Here is a 14,354-nt window from a genome sequence, read left to right on the forward strand (position 1 = left end):
TAGAGCAGTGTTATGTTGCAACCTTCTGGCAAGAGTTTTTCTGTATGTTATCTAATTCTTCTCAGTGTGTGTTCTGTGAACAAATATGAACACCTGGTAAAACAGAGAAAACCCTGCCTTTTTTCTGCCTCCATTTACTCTCATACAAGAGGAATCACCTGACGCTCCAGCAACAGGCTGGGTCCATATTAAGAGAGGATAGGGCTGATGGTCACCTTTTCAGGTAACAATTAAGGAATTCCACCAGGCAATTTATTGCCAGGTATTCCCAGATACGTTATGTGAATAAAGTTGCAGTTTAATTAAACAACATCCACTGAATCTCATCTTTCTTTCTGCATGATTGGAACAAGCTCGTAACTCTGGGAATGGGAAGGTTAACTTCCTCTCAGTAAAGGTGAGAGGGTAAATTTGCTCCCTAGGATTTGAGTGTAAAGGACTTGGAAAAATAGATAATATTGATTAGAAATAGGCAACAGTTCCCCCAAACTGACTCTGTCGTAAAGGTTCTAAACATTAGGTACCTGTGTGTTACTATTTTTCATTTTTACACCTTTGAACACTTTTGATTCCTACTATTAAGTAGCTGTGCTGAAATACTTTACTGACGAAAGGGCAATTTACATAATATTTTCAATCCCACCAGAAGCAGAAAGGACCAGAAATCTTGCACTAGAATCTGTTCTTTATTGGAAGGCTAGTATAGTTTTGCAGGCCCAAGTGTTCAACTAAGTTTCCATATATAGAACACATTCATGTAACAGGATATTGTGAATGGAACAGAGTTAGATCTTGTAACCTTTGTTCATATGAGTAGTGTTATAGACTGTGGCGATGTGTCAGCTGGAAGTGACAGAGGAGGGGAAATACCTGGGTGTACTGGTCAATCACAGCATGACTATGAGGAGCCGGGAAGATGCAGCTCTGAGATAGGGAAGTGTTATTACCATTACTCAAGGTGCCAGTGAGACCTCCTGTGGAATTGCGCATGCAGTACTGGACGCCCATGTTTAAGGAGGATGAATTCAGACTGTAACAGGTGGCAGAGAAGGGCTACCAAGATGATCAGACGAATGGAGAAGCTACCTTAAGGAGCAAGGACCGTTTAGCCTAACAAAACAAAGGCCAAGGGAAGACATGATTGTGCTCTCTATTAATATATCAGCGAGATAAACACGAGAAATGGGGGGATTATTTAAATTAAGGGCCAATGTTGTCACAAGAATGAATGGAGACAAACTGGTCATCAATAAATTGAGGCTTGAAATAAGGCTAAGGTTTCTAACCCTCAGAGATGTGAAGTTCTGCAACAGCCTTCCATGGGGAGCAACAGAATCAAAATTAAAAATCTAACTGGCTTCAAGACTGCACTTCATAAACTGATGGAGGGGATGATAATATGAGACTGCTTACAATGGCATGTGGTTGATAGACAACTGCTAGCAGCAAGTATCTCCAAGGTCCAGAGATGGGAAACTAAATGAGGAGGGCTCTGAGTTGATACAGAGGATTCCTCCTCATCTGTATCTGGCTGGTGGGTCTTACCCACTTGCTCAGGGTATAAACTGATTACCATATGTGGGGGTTAGGAAGAAATCTCCCTATCCCCTGTGGTCAGATTGGCAGAGACTGGGTTTTTTTTCACCTTCCTCTGCAGTGTGGCGCACCGACACTTGTTGGTTTGAAATAGGGTAAAAGAATATATGGAATTGGAAATCTTTAAATCATGATTTGATGACTGCAGAAACTCAGCCAGAGGTGATGGGTCTATTACAGGAGTGGTGGTTGAGGGTTCTGTGGTCTGCAATCTGCAAGAGGTCAGACTTAGATGATCATGACGGTTCCGTCCGACCTTAAGAGTCTATTATGGGTCAATAAGGTCGATCAGTGGTCGTTAAGGACTCTCAGCAGAGAATTGGGCCCTTTATTGACACATTTACCTATATGAAGTAGGTATTGCACATCCACAATGCACTGATCAGAAGCTGAGAGCAGCATCTGGTCCAAAATAGCCGGCATACACTTACAGGAATTTGACATTGCTTAGTGCTAATAAATTATATTTAGATTGTTAATAGGGATAAAAAACACCCATTTTTTTCTTCACTTTAATGACGCCAGGATCATTATCCAAAGGGAACACATCAGGTCAAGTGTTAACAATATGTGCTTTAAGAAAAAAACACGAACCAACCATCTGTTCCAAAAAAGCTCTCTCAGAAGCATCAGAGAGATTTGATGAGGATTTTTTTTTAAAGAAAATGAATAGTACAATTCCTTTGTTTGGTTTAATTTGTTTTAAATAATTAACAGATTTGTATCAATGAAATGACCCAGGAGTAATTGAAATTATTTCTATATGATCTCTCTCTTTCTCTTCTTTCTCTCTCTCTAGATATATATGTAATGAAATAATTGTAGATAAAAGACCTGTGCGCTATGCATTTTTTAATATTGCTGATTTTGATTGAGTAAACCAATACATTAAACATTATTTAAGTCAAGCAATGCAGAAGATCCTTACACAACATGGTAGTAATGTTCCTATAAATCTGTGGTTTATGTAAAAATGCTTTGTATAAACAGAAAAGTAAATGGTGAAAACAGGGTGACGATCCCAGACATGACAAAGTTGTACATACTGGGGGCATAGGAAGGTGTGTGGGGATCTGACTCTGGGAGGGAGTTTGGGTATGGTAGACTGATTGGGGTAGAATGCTAAGGTGTGGAAGGGGGCTTGGGATGCTGGATATGAGGGGCACTCACCTCAGGTGGCTCCCCCACTGTTCCTGGCGGAAGCACAACTAAGCAGCCACATGTGCTGCCCTGTCTCTCCCTGAGCACTGACTGCGTGGGTAGCACCTGTGGGTGGAGGCAGCATGCAGAGTCACTTGGCCATGCCTCCTCTAGGGAAAGCAGACATGAGGAGCTGCCTGAGGTAAGCACCCCCAGATCCAGCGCCCAACCTCCTGCCCCAAACACCCTCCCACACCCAAATTCCATCCTATGAGTGCACTGTACAAACTAGTACACAACATAAAAATGGGTCACTAAAGGAAAACCACATTATGCCCAAAACATGCCATATAAATGTGTACTATATAAGGGTTTACTGTAGTTTCTTTATACAATCTCTTACAAATACAATTTATTAGTATTGATCATTCCCTACAATGTAAGGAACCTGACATTCCTACAAATGAGATTGGATTTTCCATTTGTTATTAGTAAAATGTTGCTGAGTGAGCAAATTACTCCAACAGTCATCTTCAATATCACTAAATACAGGAAGGAACAGAGCTTTATTTCCTTTTGGAAAATGCCTCCACAATTTCTATGAATCTACCATTCTCTCCTTTACCCTACTGCTTGCTAGCTGATCGCAGTAAACCAGTTCCTGAGGTAGCACTGCAGAGACGGAAAGTGCAGTAGCATCAGTGTGCTGGTTCAGGCCCTGGCAGGTAAAAAAAAGCAGCTGGTCATTCTATCCAGTGACCTTAATGGTGCAAAGTTGTCTGTGAGGTGGATTAAAAGGTGAGGTTAAAAGTGACATGAAAGGGAATTACCCTGCGGGACTACTGGACAAATTACTTATGTACGGCATATCTTTCCAGATGATGAAGTAAATATAGTCAATGCACTTCCAGTTATAGAGTAAATAAAAAGCAGGTAATAATAAGGGACCAGTCATGGAAAATAATGCACAGCCTATTTACATAGACTACATGCTCAGGAATTAAGTGTGCAGTCAAGTCACGACTGGTTACTGCAATAGAGTGTTGTTTCTGAGGTGGTCTGTTACAGCCTTTGGCTTCCTGGATTCTTGTGGCATGCAGTTCAACTGGCCACTCTATATCCTTTCCCCAGCATGTGTCTCCACCGTCTGCAGAGCTCTGAGGTATTCCTTTTCAATAGAACTTTCTGTTGCTTGGCTCCTTCAGATGAAACATGGTTCGAAAGACTGTATTTTAATGACTTCTTCTAGCATGGGGCCTTTCAACATATTATTACAAAAAAATAACACTGGTTAATTAAAAGGTCAATCTTTAATCACTGTATGTGCTAAGTTCTGATGTAAAGATGGGTCCCTATCAATGCCCCTGCATCAAGCATTCACAGACTTGAGGGAAATTAGCATCTGCATTGACGTTAAGACTCACTGATAATTTGAGGTTACTCGTGAAGTCAAGCTTTGATTGTCGGGTCTGTTTTTAAAATGTGCGGTCTGATCCTGATGGGTTCTGATCTTCTACGGTTCAGATGAAGCTGAGGTCTCTTGTATGCACCTTGAGGGAGGGACCATGGTGTCTTCTGCATGTTGCTGTGAATACATTGTGTGAAATTTCTCCTTGTTTACAGAAACTGTAATTTACAGGGTTGCTTTAAGCAAAGGAATGAAATGAACTGTCTGCATATTGTGTCCTTGGCTTCTGACAAATATGCTGTTCCACAACCACCTTCAATTTAAATTGCAAGCATTAAAAAAAATAAAGAAAGAAAGGTTGATCCTCTTCCACTACCAAATACAGTATCTAACAATTAGATTCATTTAATGAGTAACCAAATATGTAGAAGGCACGCAGATGTTTTGCCTAAGATTTGTATAAATAGTTTCTGCGAAACACAATAAAATCTGTGTAACTGGCACAGAGACCCCAGTGGAAATAGAAATGTAAAATATCAGGGGATCTAAACATCTGTGCCCCCTTTGTGTTAGCAAATAACATGTACCAGATTCTGAACTGGTGTAAATTAGCATGGCTCCGTTGAACCTCAAAGGAGCCATGCCAATTTATCCCAGAAGATGTTCTAGCCCTCCATTTATGGTTGTTGTGTTGGAATGACTTTAATTCTCTACCATTGTAAAAACCTTAGCAAACACAACAGAAAGGAAGAACAACAAAAATGAACAATAATCCGCAGGTTGGGAAATTGTTTTTACCAACAATTATCAACTCAAAACCATTAAAAGTTTTCACAAAATTAGTAGCCTTCCTGAGACAGGCTTAATGGTTAAATCCCAGGCAGGGGATTCATAAGATCTTGGTTCTCGTCCTAGCTCTGCCACTGAGTAGCTGCAATGACCTTGGCCAAGTCAGTTAATCAAACTATTGCTGTTGTGCCATCTGTAAGATGGGAATGATACTGCTGTATAATGTCTGAGACAGAAGGTGCTTGAGAAGTGAAAAGTCTACAATTATTTATTATTAATTAGTCTCTGTGTGCCATTTATGTTTTTAGAGCGACTTGTATGCACTGCACATAATCTGTCTTCTGGCTATTGTGATCAATGACATCCATAAGAAGTTAATTTGTAAATGTCAGCTCTTAGAAGTTGCTATGCAAATGTATTCTGTCCTCAGGGAGTGATCAGCCAATCAGATTTTTTTCTGATGGTACACTATTTGAAACACCACATCCTTGATAAAACTTTGCTAAATGAGATTATATAAAAATGGTTGCAGCTTGTTTTGTTAGAACACTCCAAAACTAAGATGAAAAAGCCTGTTTACAACCTAAATATAAACATTTGTTATGCTGATTTTCAAAAGTTCTGAGCATCCAGAAACTCCTTTTGACTTCATTGTGAGCTGTGAGGCGCTCAGTACTTTTGAAAATCAAGTGACTTGCAAATGGATTAAAGCTCCTCATTTTAAGTGATTTTTAAAAACAATCTTGGCTCAACTTTGCAGCCTGTTCCTGTAATTGAATTAATTTAATAATACATTTTAGTGATATCATTTGCTTCCCAAATCGTGATGACTGTTACTTCAGATGTAGCATTTATGAACCAAAATTAACGACATCTGGAATTTATTAAGGTGCTGATGATGAAGTGGATTTCTTTGTACTGGGCAAGTCACCAGATTTCTAAGAGCAACGTCAGTGAAAGGAAATCCATATGCTTCATGTGTCTGACATCACTGACAACTTTCTGTGTGTCTGGTTAATTTTGTAGTTAATGCCTCTTGTCCTCGGTGCTGATCAAGAATTGGTTCAGCATGACCGGAGTGAGGGAGAATTGCATAGGCCTTTCTGCTCCCTCGATTCTGGGGTCACTCAGCTTTGGCTACTTACTTTACTAAAGCTCAAGGCTGTTCTCATTTGCCCCAGCTAACAACTGTCTTAATGGACCAGTGAGCCATCCTAGCACAAAAGGACACAATGGGCATTCCCCCATCCCTTTCCCTATACCTCTGTAGGACCCATTAGAGCAGCTGAATATCACCTGAGTATTTGTGTACATTGTGGTGATTCTTTTGTGATTATTAAGCTACATTCAGGACTTTTGGGGGGGGGGGAGGGGAGCTTAAGATGCAACGCAAAGCTGCCCCAGTGGGGATGGGACTCTAGTTCTATTGTCTGCAGTGTTTTCACATTTTCTTATAGTTAGGACAAAAACAGCACCAGAAAACATGAAATCCAAGCTGTAACACTCTTCACATGACAAGCTTGAAGATAAAACTTCTGAATGTGCCTAAAATCCCTTTGTCAAAGGGATGATATAGGTGCTTAGGAGCCTATCAATGACTGTCAATAGGAAATAGGAACTGTCCTAAGATGGGGACTGTTAATTTTTCTTCATTGCTGTACAGTGTTCCACATAGGTGTAGGTATGGACATACGTACACGTATACAGCACAGGTTGAACTTCTCTTGTCTGGCACCCTCGGGACCTGACTGGTGTTGACCCAGAGCATTTCCTGGATCATGGGAGGTGAATATTGTCTAGCAGCATTAACAACAATTCCACTGCTTACTGGAAGACATTTAATGATAAATTAGAACCTTAGAAGACATTTAGGGGTAAATTACAGCTAAATAACAGCACAGAACACTGGGAGCCAGGACTGGTGGCTGTAAACTAATTTTATGGGACCACAGGAAAGTTGGCCACACCCGTAAGTGGGCATTTTGCTAACTAAAGTCATTCCAGGCCACGGATGCTGCTGGAAAGGTTCAACCTGTGTGTGTATATATATATTTAAAATCTTCTTGTGTCCCTAATCTTGTTCTTCCTAGTATCATTTTGTCTTTTTTTAGTTTTCTTGGCCTTCTTCCATTGTACTGTTTCCTCAGTCCCAAATGCTGATGGCTTCTAATTTAAAGCTGACCTTTGCAGGTGTCTGTGGCTTTCAAGAGTGCTTTACCCTTTGTCAGAGTGGATTTTAACTTCATTTTTTATTTTTTAAAAAGATCAGTTGGGAGATTCAAATGCTTCTAGTTCAGATTTTTCACTTACAGTACAAGTCAGCATGGTTGAAGATAAGGGAGAAAGGGAGAAAGCAAGAGTGCATATTCATGTAGTAGAGTAGTGCCTATGTGCCATGATTAGTGAGGATGGCTCACCATTTCTATTACTAATGGCGCTGTCCACCAAGGAATGGATCTGTTTAGTACTAATCATATCCAAATAAATCTGCAATATTGTGAGCATTGAATATATTGTTGGTATCAAATTTTGCAGCCCTTTCACTGTTAGGTATGCCTCACAATAGCTGTGTCTAGACTGGCCACTTTTTCCGGAAAATCAGCCGCTTTTCTGGAAAAACTTGCCAGCTGTCTACACTGGCTGCTTGATTTTCCGCAAAAGCACTGACGTTCTACTGTCCGAAATCAGTGCTTTTTCCAGAAAAGCTTTGACGCTCCCGTTCGGGCAAAAATCCTTTTTGTGAAAAACTGTTGCGCAAAAGGGCCAGTGTAGACAGCTAGCTAAGACTTTTGCGCAAAAGCAGGCTAAACGGAAAAAAGCAGTTTGGACGCTGGGAGACCCCGTAGGAGCCTCGGACTTCCTGGTAACCCAAGCTCTTAAAGCAGACGCAGGCTGCTGAGCACACGTGGCAGGACATGCCTCAGACCTCTGGCCTGAGGTCTGTCACAGTACCCCTGCCGTGCCCAGCAGCCACCTCGCAGCCAACATGGCAGCTCCGGGAGCTCAGCTACCTGCACCCCCAGAGCAGGAGGCCCCCAGGAGCCAGAAAAGAAGGGCCCCATCGTGGTCCTCGGGGAAGCTGGAGACCCTACTGGACCTGTGGCAGGAGGAGGAGGGCCTCCATGACACCCAGTCCTGGCGCCGCAGCGCCGACATCTTCGGCCGCATGGCCCAGGCACTAGCCCAGCAGGGCCATCCAGCCCGGAACCTGGAACAGGTCCGGGCTAAAGTGAAAGAACTACGCCTGGGCTCTGTGCGGGCCAGCGAGGGCAGGGGGGCAGGACCAGACACCTGCCCCCACTATGCCAGTCGACAGCAGCGTGCGCCCTCCTGTCACCAGGACCACCAAGGTGGGGGAAGGAGACAGCACTGAATCGGAGGATGAGGCCAGCATTGCCACTCAGCAGACCCCCTCCAGCAGCCCTGACGTCTCCCGCGCATCCTCCGAGGCCGGGGAAGGATCCACCAGTGAGTCTTTCACTTTGCACTCACAAGGGCGGGGGGCAAGAGGGGGAGAAGCCAGGCGCCTGGACGGGGGAGGCGGAGAGCATGTCACTCAGGCCACGTGAGGGATAGTGGGAGGAAGAAGGGGGGGAAGCGCTCGGGCCGCCCTTAGGGCCGCCTGAGTTTTGCTGCAAGGATGGGACGCCACCCCAGTCACTCTCCTGGTTCCGTCCAGGAGATATCCCACGTGATGGGGATCTGAGAGCCCAGACCACCTCTGCCAGATGTGCTCCCTAGCACTGTGTGGGGATGCATCTCACTCCCTGTCAAACACCATTGATTATCCTAAAGCCTCACAGCCTCCACCGGCAGGGAGTTCCACAGGTTAACACGACACAAGCGCCCTCCCATCCTCCACGGGGCCAGGACACAGACCAGTGGTTACAATACATGGAAGAGGACCCTACTCCAGGGGCGGTCCTCCTTGCAAACCTACAACATGGGGGGCAGGGAGGGAACCGAGTGGGCACAAGCTACACAACTGTGGGGTCACCTGGGCTCAGGGGTGGAGGGTATGAGGTGTGGGGACAGTGGTCGGCCTGCCTGACTGACCCATCCTTTCTTCTCTTCCCTGCAGTGGGACCAAGCAAAAGCCAGGCACCCTCCAGTCCGGCAGCAGCGGCACCCCCAGCTGCCCAACCACGCAGGCACAGGCTCCGCCACCGGGACCAACTCCTTCGCCGGCATGTGCAGGCCGTCGAGCGCATCGAGGCAGCGATTCGACAACGCGTGGAGGCGGACCTGCAGTGGCGCCAGGAGGCCTGGGCCGCTTTCCAGGCCCAGTGCACACGGATGGCTGACTCCATCGCCACCCTCACTGCCCACATAGCCCATGCCATTCATTATGGCATGGCCTTACCTCATACCCCCGCCATCCCTCCGCTAGCACTGCCCATGCCCCCTCCTGCCCCTGCAATGCCCCCTCCTGCCACCTCTCCGTGCAGTCTGCCCCGATGCGGCCTGCCCCGCATGTCCAGGTCTGCCCCTGCAGGAGCGCTCTCAGGGGCCACCCCTCCCAGTTGAAGGTCTCCTCCCCCTCCTCCTCCCCCTCCCAGTTGAAGGTCTCTTCCCCCTCCCCCTTGTAAATAAAAACATACAAGTTTTTCAGTTGAAAACAAAACTGTGTTGGTTATTGTGTTACTCGAGGTAACTGTAATAAATGATTTGAGATGCCAATTAGCCAACTAAATTTAAGAGGATTACAAAATGCGGACACCAAATTCTGTATCTATCACCGCTCTTTCCTTTAAGTGGTCATTGGTTTGTGGCACATAAATAAATACTGACACTTTTAAGTAAAATTTAAACCACAACTATATTAACATAGATAACAAACAAGCAAGAAAGATTAAAAGACGCGTACAAAAGAATATGTACATAGTCTAGATGCAGGGATGATTGTAGTGTTGCTGGCAACCTCAATCTTTTGGTCCTTCCGGGCCTCGGGAGAGGAACAGCCAGGAGATCCCTTGAAGACGACTGGAATCAGGTACGCTGACTCGAGCCTTCCGCACAAACCAAGAATCCTCTTCCTGTTTTTCGGGACAGCTCGGACAGGTGATGGTGGCCTAAACTATAAAGAAAAACCCTAGCTACGTCCAACGCACCCGACGAACATTCACAATGAAGGCCGATGTGCTTGGAACTTAACAATTGGGGGGAGGTAAGGGGAGGGGAGGGGAAGGGAGGGAGAAGAGTAGGGGATGGGAGGGAGTTGTATGGGGAGACCGAGGCGACCCTACTATGGGGCTTGTGCGAACATGTCCGTCAGGGCCTCTCAGATGCGCACCCCATCCTGGTGTGCCTGGCGGATGGCAGCTGTGTGGGGCTGTTCAAACGTCTGTGCCTTGGCTGCCGTCCATGCAGGGAGGAAGGCCTCCCCACTCCGCTCCACAATGTTGTGGAGCACTCAGCACATGAACAGTACCTCCCTTGCATTCCACTCACCCATCTCGAGATGGATGAGTAAACAACAGAAGCGGGCTTTTAAGCAGCCGAAGGCGAGCTCTACCAAGGCCCCATGTAGGGCCTCATTAGCCACAGTAGCAGGGGGTAGGCCGCATCCCCGATGACACAGATGGGCATAGGCACATCTCCGATAGTCAACTCCCACCGGGGGAAGTAGGTGCCCGCCTCCAGCCTGCGAAACAGTCTGGAGTTGCGGAGGATGCAGGCGTCGTGTGCCTGCCGGACCAGCCCGTGTAGATGTCCAGGAAGCAGCCCCGGTGGTCCACAAGGGCCTGGAGAACAATAGAGCAGTACCCCTTCCTGTTCGTGAAATGGGCTGCTTGATGCTCCGGGGCCCAGACGGGGATGTGGGTTGCATCCAGGGCTCCCCCGCAGTTGGGGAATCTGAGGGCAGCGATGCCGGCCAGCGTAGTGTCCATGTCATGCAGGCGGATCACTCTTGGGAGCAGGACATCATTGATGGCGTGGACGACCTGCAGAAGGGTGCAGAGAAACACAAGGGAATACATCACATAAGGCAGGGGTGAGTGTGCACTCTCTTGGCCCCCCCTGTGATTCCCTCTTTCCTCACACACACGCACACGTACACACACACCAGGGCCCCCTCGCCTCCCCCCCCAGCAGGCCTGTGCAAGGGAGGGACGGCTCAAACCCCTGGGTGACCCAGCCTGGAGTCTTGGCTGCCCCTGGGCATGGAGTGCAGCACGCTCCCTGCACCCCACTCCCCACTCTCCCTGGGACTTACCTCCATGAGGATGACACTGACGGTGGATCTTCCCACCCCGAATTGCTGTGCCACCTATCGGTAGCTGTCCAGGGTGGCCAGCTTCCATAGCACGATGGCGACCCTCTTGTTCACGGGGATGGGTGGTGGTTCTCTGGAGCGCAGGGGTGATCCAGGCTCACAGCTCCAAGAACGTCCGCTTTCGCCCTTTTGCCCTCTTCAAAATGGTTCCGGGCTTCTGCTTTTGCGCAAAAGCGCGCCGCCAGTCTAGACGCGCTTTTGTGCAAAAGCGCATCGTTCTAACGATAACTCCGGGACCAATCTAGACACTCTTATGCGGAAATACTTTTAACGGAAAACCTTTTCCGTTAAAAGTCTTTCTGGAAAATCATGCCAGTCTAGACGTAGCCAATAAGTACTGAAATATCTGTATCCTTGATTTAAAAATAATACATATTTCTTTGTTTCTTCCAAGGCCTACCAACTTCAGGGAATGACCAACAGGAATCAGATATCAAACCTTGATTTCTTCTTGGTAGTACAGAGCATTCTGAATATTTCTTTAACCGAGGTGCTGAAACGATTCTTTTAGATTGTATGTTTTATTCCTTTTGTGGCATGATGTCCTCAGATAACAAGGGAAACCTTCCTTTGCAGTGTGGATGCATTCCCCATTGGAATTACTAATGTGCAGAGGGAGGCCTGAACTTCCCCACCCCAAAAGTCTAGACTTACTGAGGTCTCCCACAGCATGAATTTGACCCAAGAGCCACTAAAAAGCAGAAAAGTGGCTAGTCTGTCTCAGCAATGTATTTTTGTGCAAACAAATAAATTTAAAAAAACTTTTGATGGACAGAAAGAACTTTAAAATCCCAAGAGTTGCACATTTATCTGAATGTGCCTACAATAATGTGTTAAATTTTCACAAAAGGTTTTAATCCTATATTTCTGACATCAAAAGAAGCCTGATGCATAAAACATTGATTCTATCAATGTTCTAGAATTTTGCTATAGATCTTTTCTTTTGGAAATGGGTGCATATTGTGTGCTAGATTGATTATAACAAAAAACCCTGAAGTGTTAGTCAGCAGTGGCCTGAGGGAACCATCTTGGCAAACACACAAATCTAAGTTATAAAATATCAAAAAGGAATGATACAGAACAAAAAAAGAAGACTCCTTATAAACACAAAACAGAGGAGTTTCTGTAACTGAAAAAATAATATATCAACACTGTCAAAAATCATAATTGTCTCAGCACTGTAACATTATTTATTTAATATTGGGAAATTATTGCAGTCTAGTTTTAAAACATCCCATCTTAAAAATGCATGAAAATAGTATTAAAAATTAACATTAATACTATACAAAGGGGGACTAGGTGGTAAAGAAAATTGATAATGGGATCTGGAGTCTTTCAAACCAGGTCATTAATGCTTGGAAGTCATTCTTATGTGCCGGCTATTTGCCTGTTGGTGAAAAATGACATGGTAGTCTTCATCCAATTTCGAGTGAGCAAATGTGACTATACCATGGAGACTTAGGCCTTGTCTACAATAACAGGCACCATCGATCTACTTTAGCTACTCAAGTGGCATAGCCAAAGTCAATATACTAACTGCAGCATCTTGTGTGCGGTAAGCTTAAAGGAGGCAGTTCTCCCATCAATGCCAGCTACACTTCTTGCCTTGGTGGACTACCCGCATTGAGATGGATTTATCACATCTAAGCAGATGTGATAAATCGATGGCCAGTGGAATAATTGCTGCACCATTGATCCCTGGTGTTGTGAAGGTCTTACACTAGTGGCACAAAATATTGTAGTGTACTTGTGGCAAAGTGGCCAAGGCTTGGATAGAAATATATAAAGTGAACTATTCACTTTCCTTAGAGGTGATCCCATTTAATAAGGCATATTGATGGGACAGCATGGACAATTTTGTCCTATGGCTACCCATGCAATAGTTTTACTGTGGATAAAGGAATGCAATATCCAGAACTGTCAGGCACCTTTCCACCATTACTAACCATTTGTTTAATGAGAAACTCATTCTTTTTATTATGAATGTTGTTATTAGTTAACATTTATAATTCAGTAGTGCCTAAAGGTCATCACCAAGTCAGTCTGAATCATGCTAAGCACTACTGGGCAAAGGGCTCACACTTATACACCCAATTCAGCCTCCTTCTGAGTACTTAAAATGAGCTTTGCACGGGTCCTCTGCAAAGGAGTGAACTTTTCCTGATGGCCTAATTCTAAGAAGAGCTGTGTGAGTACAGCCAATGGGAGTTGTGGGACTGAGAGCTTCTCATCAGGCCCTTATTTATAAATATTGCAAATAAAGTTTTGTGTTGTATCAATGGACCACACAATCTTTTAAAATAGGGACTTATTTGTTTTGTTTTACTTCTGTGGAAAAAATGTAATTGTGAAATAGATACCAAGTATTTTTCATCTGTACAATGAAGATGGTCTTTCGTTCAGATAAATTGTACCTATGTCATCTGCAAATTATAGCTTGCATGTTTTTCCACCTATGAGACTAAAAATGGGAAATGTGCCAGGAACTGAAGGAAAAAAAAATCCTGAGGTTTGTGAAAAAATAAAAATTGCTATCAGTAACATATGGCATTAACCATTAGGACATGACAACTCTGTTGCAGGTGGATAAAGATATTTGGATGTAAATATCTCCTTTTCACTGAAGCAAGCTATGACAACTTGAGGTCACTGACTTTTTTAAAATTACTATTATATTTTTTTCTAAGCTGTACATATGGGGAAAGCTTTTTCTAAGTTATAATGCAGTTCAGACATTTCTAACATATATTCAGTGTGCTTTAATTACAATGGGATATTTCCAGTTGTAACTGTGAGCTTGCAGAGGCTATTCACTAGACTTTTGAGTGCAAATGTGTAAGAGCACTTTTGTGAGTGCAAAGTGGGAATTTGAATGGACACGAGCAATACTGATAGAGTTCATGCAGTAGACTTTTTAATGCACAGTTCAGGCATGTTCATAAGCATTTCTAAAAAATTTAATCTAAGTCTGTTTTGTCATTTTCTAATAAATAATTATAATAACCTATAGAACTCCTTTCATGCAAGGATCCTAAATCACCTTAGAAATATTAAGTGACTGAATTTCAAAAAGTTCTTTTGAAATAGACATTGTGAGAGATCTTTTAGAGAAGATCTTTTAGAGAAAATGCCAATAATCTAAGG

This window comes from Pelodiscus sinensis, chromosome 1 (genome assembly GCF_052426305.1).
Source record: "Pelodiscus sinensis isolate ZL-2025 chromosome 1, ASM5242630v1, whole genome shotgun sequence".
NCBI lineage: Eukaryota > Metazoa > Chordata > Testudines > Trionychidae > Pelodiscus > Pelodiscus sinensis.